The 15850-nt window shown below is 41.8% G+C and overlaps 1 protein-coding gene across 1 annotated transcript in view; it reads left to right on the top strand.

Moving 5' to 3' along the window:
* The window catches only part of GAREM1 (GRB2 associated regulator of MAPK1 subtype 1), a 265005-nt gene that overhangs the window by 92463 nt on the left and 156692 nt on the right, over window positions 1–15850 (top strand). The gene's annotated exons all lie outside the window — the stretch shown is intronic.

The following is a 15850-nucleotide window of genomic DNA, read 5'->3' as shown; positions in this document are numbered from 1 at the left end:
ACCAATTCTTAAATGTGGTGGTTGCATTTGTTTTTGTTTTTTCCTGTATTGTCTAGTTTTCCTTTATTATTCTGTTGATCCAGCCAGTAAGTCTGTTATTTTTTAACTTCCTTAAACAGACCAAGCTGTCCAGTACAAGTGACAGTGGAGTAAGCCAAACTATTTAAAGAGGAACGAAGGTCTAAAATGGAAAAAAAAAAAGACTGTGAGCAGACAGGCATTTTATTACAGAAGAACCATGCAAGTGCCTCCTCTGCAATAAAATAAACCTACCTGCATGCTTGCAGTCTTCTGTAGAATATGAAAATCCATTTACATTCCGGCACAGTGCCTGCATGCAGGGATGACTGCACTACTGCACATTCCCAGGGGTGATGCCATCCCATACTGGACAATCAAGATGGCTGAAGACTGGCACCCAGAAGAAGCCAACCCTGGTGAGGGACCTCGTGGGCATCGGACTATTGAGGCTGACGTATTATAGACTTTAGTTCTGCTTTATCGCTGACAACAGTGTTTATAATAGTCAGCTTTAATTCAATTATATAAAACCTTTGTTCCAAAAGGAAATAAAAAAAAAAAAAAAAAAACCGTTGCTGTCACTGCTTAAAAAGTGTGGTTGTCAAATCCATCTAAATCTGCTTGTCTATCTAATACTCCCCCCCCCCCCCCCCCCAGACTGACCACGCTGCAGTCCATATAGGGCTGCCACCTTATCCCTTAAACCTGAACATGTAATAATTACACAGGTTCTGAGGCTGATTAAAGTGGTAATTAAACTCAGTGCCTTATTTGCATTAAATTGGCCTCAGAACCTGTGTAATTCATATGTGTTTGCGTGTAAAGGGATGAGATGGCAACCCTATGTCCAAAGGTGTCTCTGTCACTACTACATTCATAGTAAAGACAATGTGTTACTGGCAAGAACACCAGATGAAAATAAAGCGAAAGAAGACTAGAAAAAAAAAAAAAACGAATGTAGCCACTGCATCTCAGGATTGGTAAGCTGCAATTTATTAAATTGATTTAACCCACACCAGTGACAAAATATCCTAAAGCAGAGCTTGGAAAAGCGTTAGGAACCACATGATCTATTGGAGCATCTCATAAAATTAGAATATCCTCAAAAAGGTAAGTTATTTCAGTAATTAAATTCAAAAAGTGAAACTTATATACTTTATATAGATTTGTTACACACAGAGTGATATATTCCAAGCATTTCTTTCTTATAATTTTGGTGATTAAGGCTTACGGCTAGTGAAAAACCCAACTTCAGCATCTCAGAAAAGGATTTTTAATACAGAAATGTTGGCTTACTATAAAGTATGTCCATGTATGTACAGTATAGTATGCACTCAATACTTGGTCGGGGCTCATTTTGCGTGAATGACTGCATCAATGCGGCGTGGCATGGAGGCGATCAGCCTGTGGCACTGCTGAGGTGTTATGGAAGCCCAGGTTGCTTTGATAACTGCTTTCAGCTCATCTGCATTGTTGGGTCTGGTGTCTCACATCTTCCTCTTGACTATTCCCCACAGATTCTCTATGGGGTTTAGGTCTGGCGAGTTTGCTGGCCAGTCAAGCACAGTGATACCATGATCATTAAACCAGGTAATGGTACTTTTGGCAGTGTGGGGAGGTGGCAAGTCCTGGTGGAAATGAAATCAGCATCTCCATAAAGCTGGTCAGCAGAGGGAAGCATGAAGTGCTCTAGAATTTCCTGCTAGAGGGCTGCGCTGACTTTGGACTTAATTAAACACAGTGGACCAACACCAGCAGATGACATGGCTCCCCAAATCATCACTGACTGTGGAAACTTCACACTGGACCTCATACAACTTGGATTCTGTGCCTCTCCACTCTTCCTCCAGACTCTGGGACCTTGATTACCAAATGAAATGCAACATTTTCCACAGTCTGTGATGATATAATTAAGCACTTCCAGCATGAGAGGTCTCAGACCCTGCAGTTTGTAACCCTACAATAGTTTGCATCCCATGATTCTGTGCTGTGCCACTTCTTATTTCTCTGGTTTAAACCTTTCAGGGAACCTAAAGTGACTGTTTCCAGAACACTAGAATACTAGTAAGCAGGCATTTAAATGTCCCAGGACACTAGATTTCTGTGCTCTGTTCACCACCCAAAAACATACTCAGGAGAATTCAAATCAGCCTAACGGCACTTTTCTGGTAGTAGTGCCCTTAAGAACTAGCTGTGTCTAATTCAGGCAAACAGTCGTGGCAAATTCAGGTAGTTCTTACTACCAACACTTTAAGAATCTATCACTATGACAACAAATGCCCAAAGAAATACCGCCAGTTCTCCGTTAAGAAACTGGTGGTAATTAGGACCAGCTCTAAGCTGGCATACAGGAGGTATGCCAGTACTCAGTGAGCCTCACCTGTGCCAGGAAGGTGTCATGTATGTGACAAATTCCCACACAGTGCTGTTTCCCCGGCCTCACTCAACATGCTTGGGACAAACATACAGTGCCTTGAAAAAGTATTTATACCCCTTGAAATTTTCCACATTTGTCATATTACAACCAAAAAGGTACATTTATTTTTATAGGGATTTTATGTAATAGACCAACACAAAGTGGCACATAATTGTGAAGTGGAAGGAAAATTATTATTGTTCAAAATTTTTTACAAATATCTGAAAAGTGTGAATTTATATTCAGCCCCCTTTACTCTGATACCCATAACTAAAATCTAGTGGAACCAATTGCCTTCAGAAGTCAATTAATTAGTAAATAGAGTCCATGTGTGTAAGTTAATCTCAGTATAAGTACAGCTGTTCTGTGAAGCCCTCAGAGGTTTGTTAGAGAACCTTAGTGAACAAACCGCATAATAAAGGCCAAGGATCAAACCAGACAGGTCAGGGATAAAGTTGTGGAGAAGTTTAAAGCAGGTTGGGTTATAAAAAAAATACCCCAAGCTTTAAAGGAGATGTACAGCCAAAGATTGAAAAAAAAAAAAAAAATGTCTTTGGATTTAGTATCTGGGGGGTCTAAAAAGTGTACCTGTGAAGTTTCAGCTCTGTAGCATGTCCAGTACCATAAAAAAAAAAAAGGTCGTTTGTATTAGAACACTTTCAGCACAGGATGTTGGCTTCTCGCTCTTCACACCTTGCCGGTTTAGTAGCAGGCGTTTTTTTTGGGCATTTTTTTGGGTTCTTTTGAGGCAGGAAAAACATCTGAACTTGTGTATAGTGGTATATACACCACTATACACAAGTTCAGATGTTTTGCCTGCCTCCAAAGAACCCAAAAAAATTCCCAAAAAAACGCTAGCGTCAAAAAAAAAAAAAAAACGCCAAGGTGTGTTGTTGCAGGCATTTTTTGGGGGGTTTTGGAGGCAGGCAAAACATCTGAACTTGTGTACACACAAATACTTATATGTATTTTACACTTAGACATATATAGGTGTTATAGTAGCATTACCATATTAGTGTAAATTATTTCATTAGCGCAAGCATATATTTCTGCTACTATCACACCTATATATGTCTAGGTGTGTATATACATATAAGTATGTGTGTATATATACCCGTTTACACAAGTTCAGATGTTTTGCCTGCCTACAAAGAACCCAAAAAAATGCCTACAACAACATACCTGGGCGTTTTTTTTTTTTTTTTTTGACGCTAGCGTTTTTTTGGGCATTTTTTTTGGGTTCTTTGGAGGCAGGCAAAACATCTGAGCTTGTGTATAGTGGTGTATATACACACATACTTATATGTATATACACTCCTAGACATATATAGGTGTGATAGGAGCGTAACTATATTGGTGTTAATTATTTCATTAGCGCAAGTAGTTTTTTCTGCTCCTTTCACACCTATATATGTCTAGGTGTATATATACATACATGGGTGTGTGTGTGTGTGTGTGTGTGTGTGTGTGTGTGTGTGTATGTGTGTATATATATATATATATATATATATATATACCCCCTATACACATGTTCAGATGTCATGTCTGACTCCAAACATGTGCTCAAAAAATCACTAGCAACGCCTGCAGCCAAAAATAATGCTGGCGGCGGCGAAGCCATATCCCTGCAGCGAAAGTGACTTGAGAGAAACTAGCTTTTCTCTATAGCGGTCACCCTGCTATGGAAGGGTTTGGTCACCCTGCCATAGCAGTCAGTTCACCCTACACTACATTACGGTCACCGTGATATGGAAGGGTTTGGTCACCCTGCCATAGCAGTCAGTTAACTCTACACTACATTACGGTCACCCTGACACTTCACACTTTCCCTACAGAAACTAAATTTTTGAAGCTAACTAAAGTGTAAAGGAGCACTCTAACTACACTAGATATCCCTTTCCTCACACTAATAAATGCTAAATGATACTTTTAAAGTAAAATTAGCAGAACTGCTTCCACTCTCTTCCATGTCCTGTATAACAATGCTAGGAATTTGGCGGGGGCTATCTTATATATTGGGGGACGTATTCACTAATGATTGGCCTAGGGACCCCCTAGTCACTCCAATCACATTCCTAGCATTCTCCTGCCCCCTCAATTGGATTTTGCTAATGGTTCTGGTCCAATCACGGGCTTTTAAAGCCCATTTCCTGAACCATTGCATTTTGGTCGGTTCTGGTTGACGAATTCCAAACTTTTTGGGCAAAAAGTTCTAAATTCGGCCGAACCTCAAACACCCAATGTTCGGGCCGAACCGATGGTCGACCCAAACCGTTCAATCATTCCTAGTAGAGACATCCCCAAAAAAGACCTGCAGCTGTAATTGCAGTGAAAGGTGGTTCTACAAAGTATTGACTCAGGGGGGCTGAATACAAATGCACGCCACACTTTTCAGATATTTATTTGTAAAACATTTTGAAAATTCTTTATCATTTCCCTTCCACTTCACAATTATGTGCCGCTTTGTGTTGGCCTATCACATAAAATCCCAATAAAATACATTTACATTTTTGGTTGTAATATAAAAAAAATGTGGAAAATTTCAAGAGGTATGAATACTTTTTCAAGGCACTGTAGATCTATAATCAGACAAAAAAGTTAACACAAAAAAAATGTTTCTATGTAAATGGAATTGTGGGATACAGGTGATGTCTTTACCCAAATATGGGCAGTGCCCATATTTATAAAGTACTGTGTCACTGGGTGGGCGGAGCCTAATAGGGACCTGAGAGACTAGTTCCCCCTCAGGTCTGCTTCAATCTTGATTGAAATCGCATGATGGGGGCAGATTCGAAAGCCACTATTGGACTGAAAGCTGTACACTGTCAGTCAAAAGTAAAGTAAAGTAAATTTTATGGGGAACTAGTCTCGGTTTCCCATCAGGCTCCACCCACCTTTATACAAAACTCACCCATTCCCCTGTCAGTGTAAGGAGTGCAGTGACTGCAGACGGAGGGCAGGAGTGATTTCACTGAGGAAGGAATGTACATGCTATGACAGGTACATGAATCGGGCGTACAGAAAAAGGAAATTACCCATGTACTGTGCCATTCATTGATATGGCCTAACTGATTTACACCTGTGAGTGCTTATTCTTTATTTTAATTTCAATTTTAATAATTTTCAGTGTTGTATAATTTAACACTATATGGCTTCTTGGTGCCATTCTCTGTTTGTCTACACATCTCCATGAATCGGGTAAGCACAGATATTGTTGGTGTGCCAAAAGAGTTCTAAGGGGGGTCTATACCACCCTTTTTTAATCCCCCCCCCCCCCCAACTGTGTTCAGGTGCATTACAATGAAAGCTTGGGGGCTAAAACAAATGTGATTGATCTTTCTTTTGTACACTGTTACTTAGAATGTTGATTTTGTTTTTTAGTTTCTGGGTGTTGTGGTATTGTAGTAGGCATTCCATTAAAAGATTTGAGAATGGCTTATGCATTTGCCAATCATAATAAACTGCTGTAAAAAATTAATGGAACACTTTGAAAACACATCAGATCTCAATGGGAAAAAAAATTCATGCTGGATATCTATACTGATATTTACTGAGTAATGTGTTAGGAATGAAGGGATGCCACATTGATTGATGGAAATTAAAATCAACCTACAGAGAGCTGAGTTCAAAGACACCCTGAAAAAATTTGAAAAAATTATGCAGCAGGCTAGTCCATCTTGCTGAAATTTCATAGCAGTAACTCAAAATGGTAATATGGCCCCCACATGCTAGCTAGCATGACTGACAACGTCAGGGCGTGCTCCTAATGAGACGACTGATAGTGTGCTGGGATATTTCCTCCCACATCTGGACCTGGCATCACTGAGCTCCTGAACTGACTGAGGTGCAACCTGGCCACATTGGATGGACCGAAACATAATGCCCCAGAGGTGTTCTTTTGGATTTAGGTTAGGTGAGCGTGGGAGCCATTCAGTGGTATCAGCTTCTTCATCCTCCATTTACTGGCTGTGTACTCTCGCCCTATGGGTCCAGGCATTGTTGTACACCAGGAGTAACCCAGGACCCACTGCACCATCATAGGGCCTGACAATGGATCCAAGGATTTCATCCAGATACCTGGCAGTCAAGGTGCCATTGTCTAAAATGTAGAGGTCTGCGCAGCCAGACCATCACTGACCTACCACCAAACCGGTCATTCTGAACGATGTTACAGGCAGCATAACGTTCTCCACAGCTTCTCCAGACCCTTTCATGTCTGTCACATGCTCAGGGTGAACCTGCTCTCATCGGTGAAGTTCACGAGGCGCCAGTGGCGGATCTGTCAATTCTAGTGTTCAATGGCAAATGCCAATCGAGCTGGTGCCGGGCAGTGAGCACAAGGCCCACTAGAGGATGTCTGGCCCTCTGGCCACCCTCATGAAGTCTGTTTTTGATTGTTTGGTCAGAGATATTCACCCCATCCCAGTGGTCTGCTGGAGGTCATTTTGTAGGGCTCTAGCAGTGCGCATCCTGATCCTTCTTGCACAAAGGAGCAGATACCAGTCCTGCTGATGAGTTAAGGACCTTCTATGGCCCTGTCCAGCTCTCCTGGAGTAACTGCCTGTCTCCTGCAATCTCCTCCATGCTCTTGAGACTGTGTTGGGAGACACAGCAAACCTTCCGGCAATGGCACGTATTGATTTGCTATCCTGGAGGAGTTAGACTGCCTGTGCAACCTTTATAGGGTCCAGGTATCACCTCACGCTACCAGTAGTGACACTGACCCTAGCCAAATGCAAAACTAGTGAAAAACTAAAAAGATATGTAGGGAAAAGAATGTCAGTGGCCTATACCTGTAAAACCACTCCTGTATTGTAGGGTGTCTCGTTGCCCATCTAGTGCATCAGGTAATTTCATTAATAAAGCAGCTGGAACTGATTAACAACCCCTCTGCTACTTACCTGACCAGCTCAATATCCAAGGAGTTTAATTGACTTGATGTTATGCTTTGAATGAAAAAGTGTTCTTTCAATTTTTTGAGCGGTGCAAATCGCCTTATTGAGATCTTTAGATATTGTAGATTATGTGAATAACCTTAATTGGGACGTGTGACTACATGCTGGTAATGAAACCGCATAAACCATACAATTTAAAGTGCTCCAATAACATCAGTACTTTCTATGTTACAAAATGATCCTGTGCAAATGAAGTGTACAAGTCCCTTAGGTAAATGGCTATTGTGTTTTTGGTAATGAGTCAACGGGGGAAGTAAATGTACTTGTACTTGCCAGCAATGATGTGCTATTCTTAGATCCACTGCTATAGTTGGGAGGGAACAAGCTACAGGAATACAAGAGACAAAAAAATAAGCATAATGTTCCAACTAAGACTGTAAGTTTTATCCTCTTTTGGTTATAAATACTGAATGGTAGTGGTACTGAAACACAGCTTCCATGTAATATCTATAGCATACACCGACGTCACCCAATCTTCGTCAGTACAAGAAGAAATAACCACCATGCAAAATAAATAAGGGTTCTTATTGTGCATATGGCTTGGTTGTTGAAATTGTATAGCTGCGTAAAGCATTGGGTGTCATATATAGAGAAAAGCGCACACTTTCCTGACACACACTGCTTCTGTCATGCCCAACCTAAAAAGATGTATTAGCAGCAGGGTGAACAAAATAAGAACAAATGGGGGCTGCTGGCATTATTACTTTAATTGCTGCAGGCATGGTACAAGCCCACGCCTGCTTTCATAGTGATTAGCCCTGCTGTTGATGTGTTGGACTTCTTTCACAGATATTATCAGCAGCCTCTCTCTCTTTTTTTTTTTTATCTGTATATGAGATTTAATTTATACAGTGCTGAGCATAAATGATTACACTCCTTTTGAAAAGTAAGATTTTATTAAATATCGCAATACACACAAGAACAATTGCGAAAATTTTAACAAAACTGAATTTTCTTAGAACATTTGTTTAGCTCATTACATGAAAGTAAGGTTAATAATATAACTTTGTATCACAACTTTCCAATAAATGGCTGTAGGCCTGTTTTTTATCTGTTATCTGTCAAATCTATACATTTACCCCAGCTGTGCACCACCACTGACTGTACATGTGATGAAACCAGGAAGAATAGACCCCATCCCCCTCTACAGCCCTTAAAACAGAACTTAAGCACCATAAACTGAAACCGCAAATGCAAAATTCAAAGAAAACTCGCACATCCGCCTACGTCTCCATGCTTCATTTTGTTGAGAAATCACTTTGAAAAACACCCTCTAGTCGTGGCCATCTCAAGCAAGGGCTGATGATTCTTGTAGCATTTATTTCCTGGATTCCATCTGCCCTTAGATTAGGCATGCAGGCAGGAGGATGTGCTTAGCTCAGAAAGCCCCTCCTTCCCCCTCCTAAAGTAAAATATGCCCTTGCAGACTCCTGGGATGTATGACCTCATTTTGGGCTAGGCCAGAAAGCACTGTAAGGCTCGGTTCACACTGATGCGATGCGGGAAGGCTGCGAATTCACAGCCTGTTCCCGCATCGCACACGCACCCCCGGCAGTTCACACTGCCATATGCGATCCGCTGGGGGTGTCAATGTAATCTTAACGACACCCCCAGTTTGATCGCATATCGCAGTGCGATCGTGCAGTTCGCACAGGATCGGATCGCACAAGTGTGAACCGCTGTGCGATCCGATCCTGATGCGGCAGCAAAAATGCCTCCTGTGCGTGTTTGCTGCGGGTGCAAGGCGAATTTAGCCATACAAACTGTATGGCTAAACTCGCACCGCACAGCTGATCGCATGTCATGTCGGAGCAGTGCGCTCCGACATGACATGCGAACCCCGCACACGCAGTAGTGTGAACCGGGGCTAAAAGTGTAAAAAATTAGTTTAAAACCAGTAAGTATACTTTCCTATCTTTGTTGATTCAGAGAATTTAAGTTCTGCTAAAACTGAACTCCGGCAGATATAAGACACGAATAAACACAGCTCTGTATTGATAATTACACCTGGATCTGTTTTGTTTTTTTAATGCGGTAAATGCAACTTTCTGAATTAGTCTTGGTATTTCCCTCTGCAATCCCTCTGACTTGTAGAGGACATGGAGCCTAAAAACTGTTCATCATGTAAATGTGCTGACAAAGAAAAATCAGCGGAGGAAAGAGTAGAATGAGCAGAGGAATAACTTCATTGGTCTCCTGCTGCTCTTCACTCTTTGTCTAATTGGCAGGATGAGGGCTCATTTTCCATTTTTGCCCTTGTGCAGCGGCAATGGCTGGACATGGGGAATGCCTTTTGCCTAAAACAAATGAATACTTGGCATGCCAGGCTTACATTGGTTGTGAGGTGGTTGGCAGTGATTTAAGCTTGCCACAAATCTGTGGTTCCATTGATTTCACATTAGTCTACGAAATAGAATTTTAGAATTAATATTAAAGTTTCTATTATTTATCTGTATTTATAAAGCAGATTTTGAAAATAACCAAACATGCATTAGTATCCGTTTTCAAAACCTTAAAAGGCTTGCTTTGAACAGATTTTCTTTTGCATTAATAATGTGTTTAATTATTTTAAGCTGATATTAGTAGCTTGTCAAAAACGTGGAACAAACAGTCGTGATGCAGTGAGAGAAGTAATGATGTTTGCAGCAACCTGAATGTAGATCAAGCAAGTCACAAGAGGGAATAGTCCTTGTTTATCCATTAATTTTCATCATGTGGAAGATATTTACAGGGCAGCCCATCAACCTTGAGCCAACTGGGACATCTTTTATGCTCCTGTTATTCCTTTATGCAGGCTTGGCTCAGAATGAACCTTAATTAAACTAATGCCATAAATTACTGATCTTTTGTAGTTTTCTGTGTGCATCAGTTTATATTTTCATCAGGCAGCCATGAATTTTAAAGGATAATTAAACCTCTAACAAAGATTTCCATAATCCCTCCTTTCCTCTATAATGTTAATATAATTATATAGTGCCAGTCATGGTAAAATTCAGTCGTCACTGCTTTAGCCTGCCTAGAGACAACATAGTCTTTCCTAATGCAGTGTTGTTTTGTTCATGTGGCTCGACACATGCTAGACTGCTGGAGAGAATAATGCTAGTCAATGTCTTGCTAGCAAAAATGTCTGGACTTTAGAAAGTAACCTGTGAGCTGCTAATGCTGTCTAGAGCAGTGATCGCTGACTTTTTGAACCTCATGGACCACTAAACTTGCAATTTTACATGCCTCATACACACATTGCTCCGGCTCTCTTCCCCGCTCCCCCTTGATCACACTGCTGCCTTATACACACAGTGCTTCGCCACCACCCCCTGGTCTCTGCATCACACTGCTGCCTAAGATGGACTCCTCATTGGATCTCACCAACCATGCTCCCTCCCTCTGTGATCAGCGCTGCCATTGGATGTCCCCTCCTTCACCTCCGGCTTTCTGCACTACTCCCGATACCTCCCTCTGAGTTCACAGGAGCTGCAACTACAGAGGTGGCTTTGGCTATTAATGCGCAACACTGTCAGCGCACATTGAGGACATCACTGGAAACCACATTGGGCGATATACATCCGCCACAATGTTGGTTTGCGGCAGAACCCCTGGGGACCACCAAAAGTGGTGACTGCTGGTCTTGAGGCAAGGCACTGAAGCTATGCTTAAATCAAGTTTCATTTTTTAGAACTGTGCAGTCCATTGCTGTCAGAATCCAAAGAGCAGTTCACAGGGTTACTGGGCTGGTACACCCTGAATCTTTTGCTTCCCCATCACATTTAAACCTCTAAGATAGATAGATCTGATTTGTGGCTGAAAAAGCTCCTTAGTGCATACTTTTTTTACATTTTTTTTTACATTAAAGGAGTTGTAAAGTCAGAAGGTTTGTTATCTTACTGCATATGTATTAGGATAAAAAAAACCTTGTGTGTGCAGCAGGCTCCCTCGCCCCCCCCCTAACATTTTCCTGAGGTCCCTTTCTGTCCAGCGAAATCCACGAGTGTCTCAGGCGTCTGAGATTCTCCCTCCTCATTGGCTGAGACACAGCAGCGGCACCATTGGCTGTTGCTGCTGTTAATCAAAGCCAGCTAGCCAATTAGGAGAGAGAGAGAGAGGGGCTGGGGCTCCATGTCTGAATGGACACAGGGAGCTGTGACTCAGCTCAAGGTGCCCCCATAGCAAGCTGCTTGCTGTGGGGGCACTGAACAGGAAGGAGGGGCCAGGATCACAGAAGAGGGACCTGAGAAGAGGAGGATATGGGCTGCTCTGTGCAAATCCACTGCACCAGAGCAGGTAATTATTGCATGTTTGTTCTTTTTTTTTCCCCTATAAAAAAGAACAATCGAGACATTACAACCACTTTAAACTGTGTGAGAGAGATTCTACGCCAGAAAGACTATAGTGCTAAGCGGAGCTGCGCGATTAATCGTTAAAGTATGCAGCCAGTTCCTGGAGCATGAAGTAATTGATACCATAAATCCAATAGAACACCTCTGGGACATTATGTTTCTGTATATGCGATGCCGTCAGGTTGTATCTCAGTCTGTTCAGGAGTTCGGTGATGTCCTGGTCCAGATTTGGGAGCATATACCCCAGGACAACATCCGTTTTCTCATTAGGAGTTGTCAGGCATGCATACAAGAACATGGGGGGCCGTACAAACTACTGAGTACCATTTTGAGATGCTGCAATGAAATTTTCGAAAAATAGACTAGCCTGCTGCATCATATTTTCACTTTGATTTGCGGAGTGTCTTTGAATTCAGCCCTCTGTAGGTTGATGATTTTTATTTCCATCAAACGATGTGGCATCCTTTTGTTCCTAACAAATTACCCATCCCATATCAGTACAGATATCCAGCATGATATTTTTCCCCATTGAGATCTGATGTGTTTTCAAAGTCTTCCTTTAATTTTTTTGAGCAGTGTATATATAGACGTACTTAGATAGGCAGAACCAAGACTCAAGCAGAGTCAGATTGTTAATGAGAAATGTGTTATACAGTGGGTACGGAAAGTATTCAGACCCCCTTAAATTTTTCACTCTTTGTTATATTGCAGCCATTTGCTAAAATCATTTAAGTTCATTCTTCTTCTTCATGAATGTACACATAGCACCCCATACTGACAGAAAAACACAGGATTGTTGACATTGTTGCAGATTTATTAAAAAAGAAAAACTGAAATATCACATGGTCCTAAGTATTCAGACCCTTTGCTGTGACACTCATATATTTAACTCAGGTGCTTTCCATTTCTTCTGATCATCCTTGAGATGGTTCTACACCTTCATTTGAGTCCAGCTGTGTTTGATTATACTGATTGGACTTGATTAGGAAAGCCACACACCTGTCTATATAAGACCTTCCAGATCACAATGCATGTCAGAGCAAATGAGAATCATGAGGTCAAAGGAACTGCCTGAAGAGCTCAGAGACAGAATTGTGGCAAGGCACAGATTTGGCCAAGGTTACAAAAAGACTTCTGCTGCACTTAAGGTTCCTAAGAGCACAGTGGCCTCCATAATCCTCAAATGGAAGACGTTTGGGATGACCAGAACCCTTCCTAGAGCTGGCCGTCCGGCCAAACTGAGCTATCGGGGGAGAAGAGCCTTGGTGAGAGAGGTAAAGAAGAACCCAAAGATCACTGTGGCTGAGCTCCAGAGATGCAGTCAGGAGATGGGAGAAAGTTGTAGAAAGTCAACCATCACTGCAGCCCTCCACCAGTCGGGGCTTTATGGCAGAGTGGCCCGACGGAAGCCTCTCCTCAGTGTAAGACACATGAAAGCCTGCATGGAGTTTGCTAAAAAAAACACCTGAAGGACTCCAAGATGGTGAGAAATAAGATTCTCTGGTCTGATGAGACCAAAATAGAACTTTTTGGCCTTAATTCTAAGCGGTATGTGTGGAGAAAACCAGGCACTGCTCATCACCTGTCCAATACAGTCCCAACAGTGAAGCATGGTGGTGGCAGCATCATGCTGTGGGGGTGTTTTTCAGCTGCAGGGACAGGACGACTGGTTGCAATCGAGGGAAAGATGAATGCGGCCAAGTACAGGGATATCCTGGACAAAAACCTTCTCCAGAGTGCTCTGGACCTCAGACTGGGCCGAAGGTTTACCTTCCAACAAGACAATGACCCTAAGCACACAGCTAAAATAACAAAGGAGTGGCTTCACAACAACTCCGTGACTGTTCTTGAATGGCCCAGCCAGAGCCCTGACTTAAACCCAATTGAGCATCTCTGGAGAGACCTAAAAATGGCTGTCCACCAACGTTTACCATCCAACCTGACAGAACTGGAGAGGATCTGCAAGGAGGAATGGCAGAGGATCCCCAAATCCAGGTGTGAAAGACTTGTTGCATCTTTCCCAAAAAGACTCCTGGCTGTATTAGATCAAAAGGGGGCTTCTACTAAATACTGAGCAAAGGGTCTGAATACTTAGGACCATGTGATATTTCAGTTTTTCTTTTTTAATAAATCTGCAACAATGTCAACGATTCTGTGTTTTTCTGTCAGTATGGGGTGCTATGTGTACATTCATGAGGAAGAAGAATGAACCTAAATGATTTTAGCAAATGGCTGCAATATAAGAAAGAGTGAAAAATTTAAGGGGGTCTGAATACTTTCCGTACCCACTGTAAATACAAATAATTTTTCAGTTCCTTTTACAATCTGTTGAAGAAATATCTTACTGCTCTCACCCATTAGCCTGAAACAATAAAAGATAAAACAATATATGAAACTTTAAAGAATTTTTGTTTTGAAGTGTATGTGTTTATTTCCCTCCTTCTTGCCTTTGTAACGGGCAACCACCTATCACTTCGTATTTAGGCATAAGGCTTTCCTTGTTCTCCACTTCCTATGTCCATTGTTCATTGTGGAGTGCATAGTGTTGGTGCTCCTACACTCATTGTACATGAGTCCGGGCCTAGTGACAGCTGTTTCATTGAATCTTTAGGTTTTATGGATCCTTCATTAGGACTAGAAATATTTCAGCATATAGATTATGTTGGAAGGTACGATTGATACAGCAAAGGACTAGGTTAGTAATGACTATTTCATGGTCAAGTATGTCTTTCTGCTTCCATGACCCATCCTCTGGCCCCCTATGTAATAAAAGCTGAACATAATACATGTACTTTAAAGATACACTATAGATATTACTTTTTTATTTTAAGGCTGATCTCCAAGCAGATATTCAAAAATACAAGATAATCCAGTTATGTGTGCATCAAAAAATAAAATCACCTGAAGAACTGCTCGGGACACTCGCAAAGAGAGAGACGGGAGCAGCAGTGTAATTCACTCAGGGCTTTATTGCTTTGAACAGAGATACTTATAGGTGGGGAGAACACAGGGATGACTATATCAGTATAATGGGGATTTATTATGATGAGGCTTGTATTGCTTTTCACAGAGATACTTACAGGTGTGGAGAACACAAGGGTGGCTATATCAGTATAATGGGGCTTTATTATGATCGGGCTTTATTGCTCTGCACAGAGAGGCTTACAGGTGGGGAAACACAGGGATGACTATGTCAGTATAATGGGCCTTTATTATGATAGGGCTTTATTGCTCTGCACAGGGATGCTTACAGGTGGGGAGAACACAGGGATGACTATATCAGTATAATGGGGCAATTATTATGATAGGGCTTTATTGCTCTGCACAGAGATGCTTACAGGTGGGGAGAACACAGGGATGACTATATCGGTATAATGGGGCTTTATTATGATAGGGCTTTATTGCTCTGCACAGAGATGCTTACAGGTGGGAAGAACACAGGGGGGGGGGGGGGGGGACTATGTCCGTATAATGGGGCTTTATTATGATGAGGCTTTTTTGCTCTCCACAGGGATGCTTATAGGTCAGGAGAACACAGGGATGATTTTATCAGTACAGTAGGGCTTTATTATGATAGGGCTTTATTGCTTTGAACAGAGATACTTACAGGTGGGGAGAACAGAGGGATGGCTATATCAGTATAATGGGGTATTATTAGGATAGGGCTTTATTGCTTTGAACAGAGATACTTACAGGGGGGGGGGGGAGAACGGAGGGATGGCTATATCAGTATAATGGGGTATTATACTGATAGGGCTTTATTGCTTTGAACAGAGATACTTACACAGGGGGGGGGGAGAACAGAGGGATGGCTATATCAGTATAATGGGGCAATATTATGATGAGGCTTTATTGCTCTGCACAGGGATGCTTACTGGTGGGGAGAACACAGGGATGACTATATCAGTATAATGTGGCTTTATTATCATAGGGCTTTATTGTGCTGCACAGGGATATTTACAGATAGGGAGAACAGAGGAATGACTATTTTGGTATGATACTTCTCATTCAATGTCCAATCAGCAGGGTGAGGGACTAGACCAGGACCAGCCTGTATAATTTAGGTTGTTAGTCCAGCCTTTCTCAGCCTTTTTACCCCAGAGGAACCTCTGAAATAATTTTCA

The sequence above is a fragment of the Pelophylax lessonae genome (genome assembly GCF_965119305.1).
Source record: "Pelophylax lessonae genome assembly, chromosome: 5".
NCBI lineage: Eukaryota > Metazoa > Chordata > Amphibia > Anura > Ranidae > Pelophylax > Pelophylax lessonae.
Note: the sequence above shows the minus strand (reverse complement) of the source record. Positions and strands in the feature narration are given on the sequence as shown.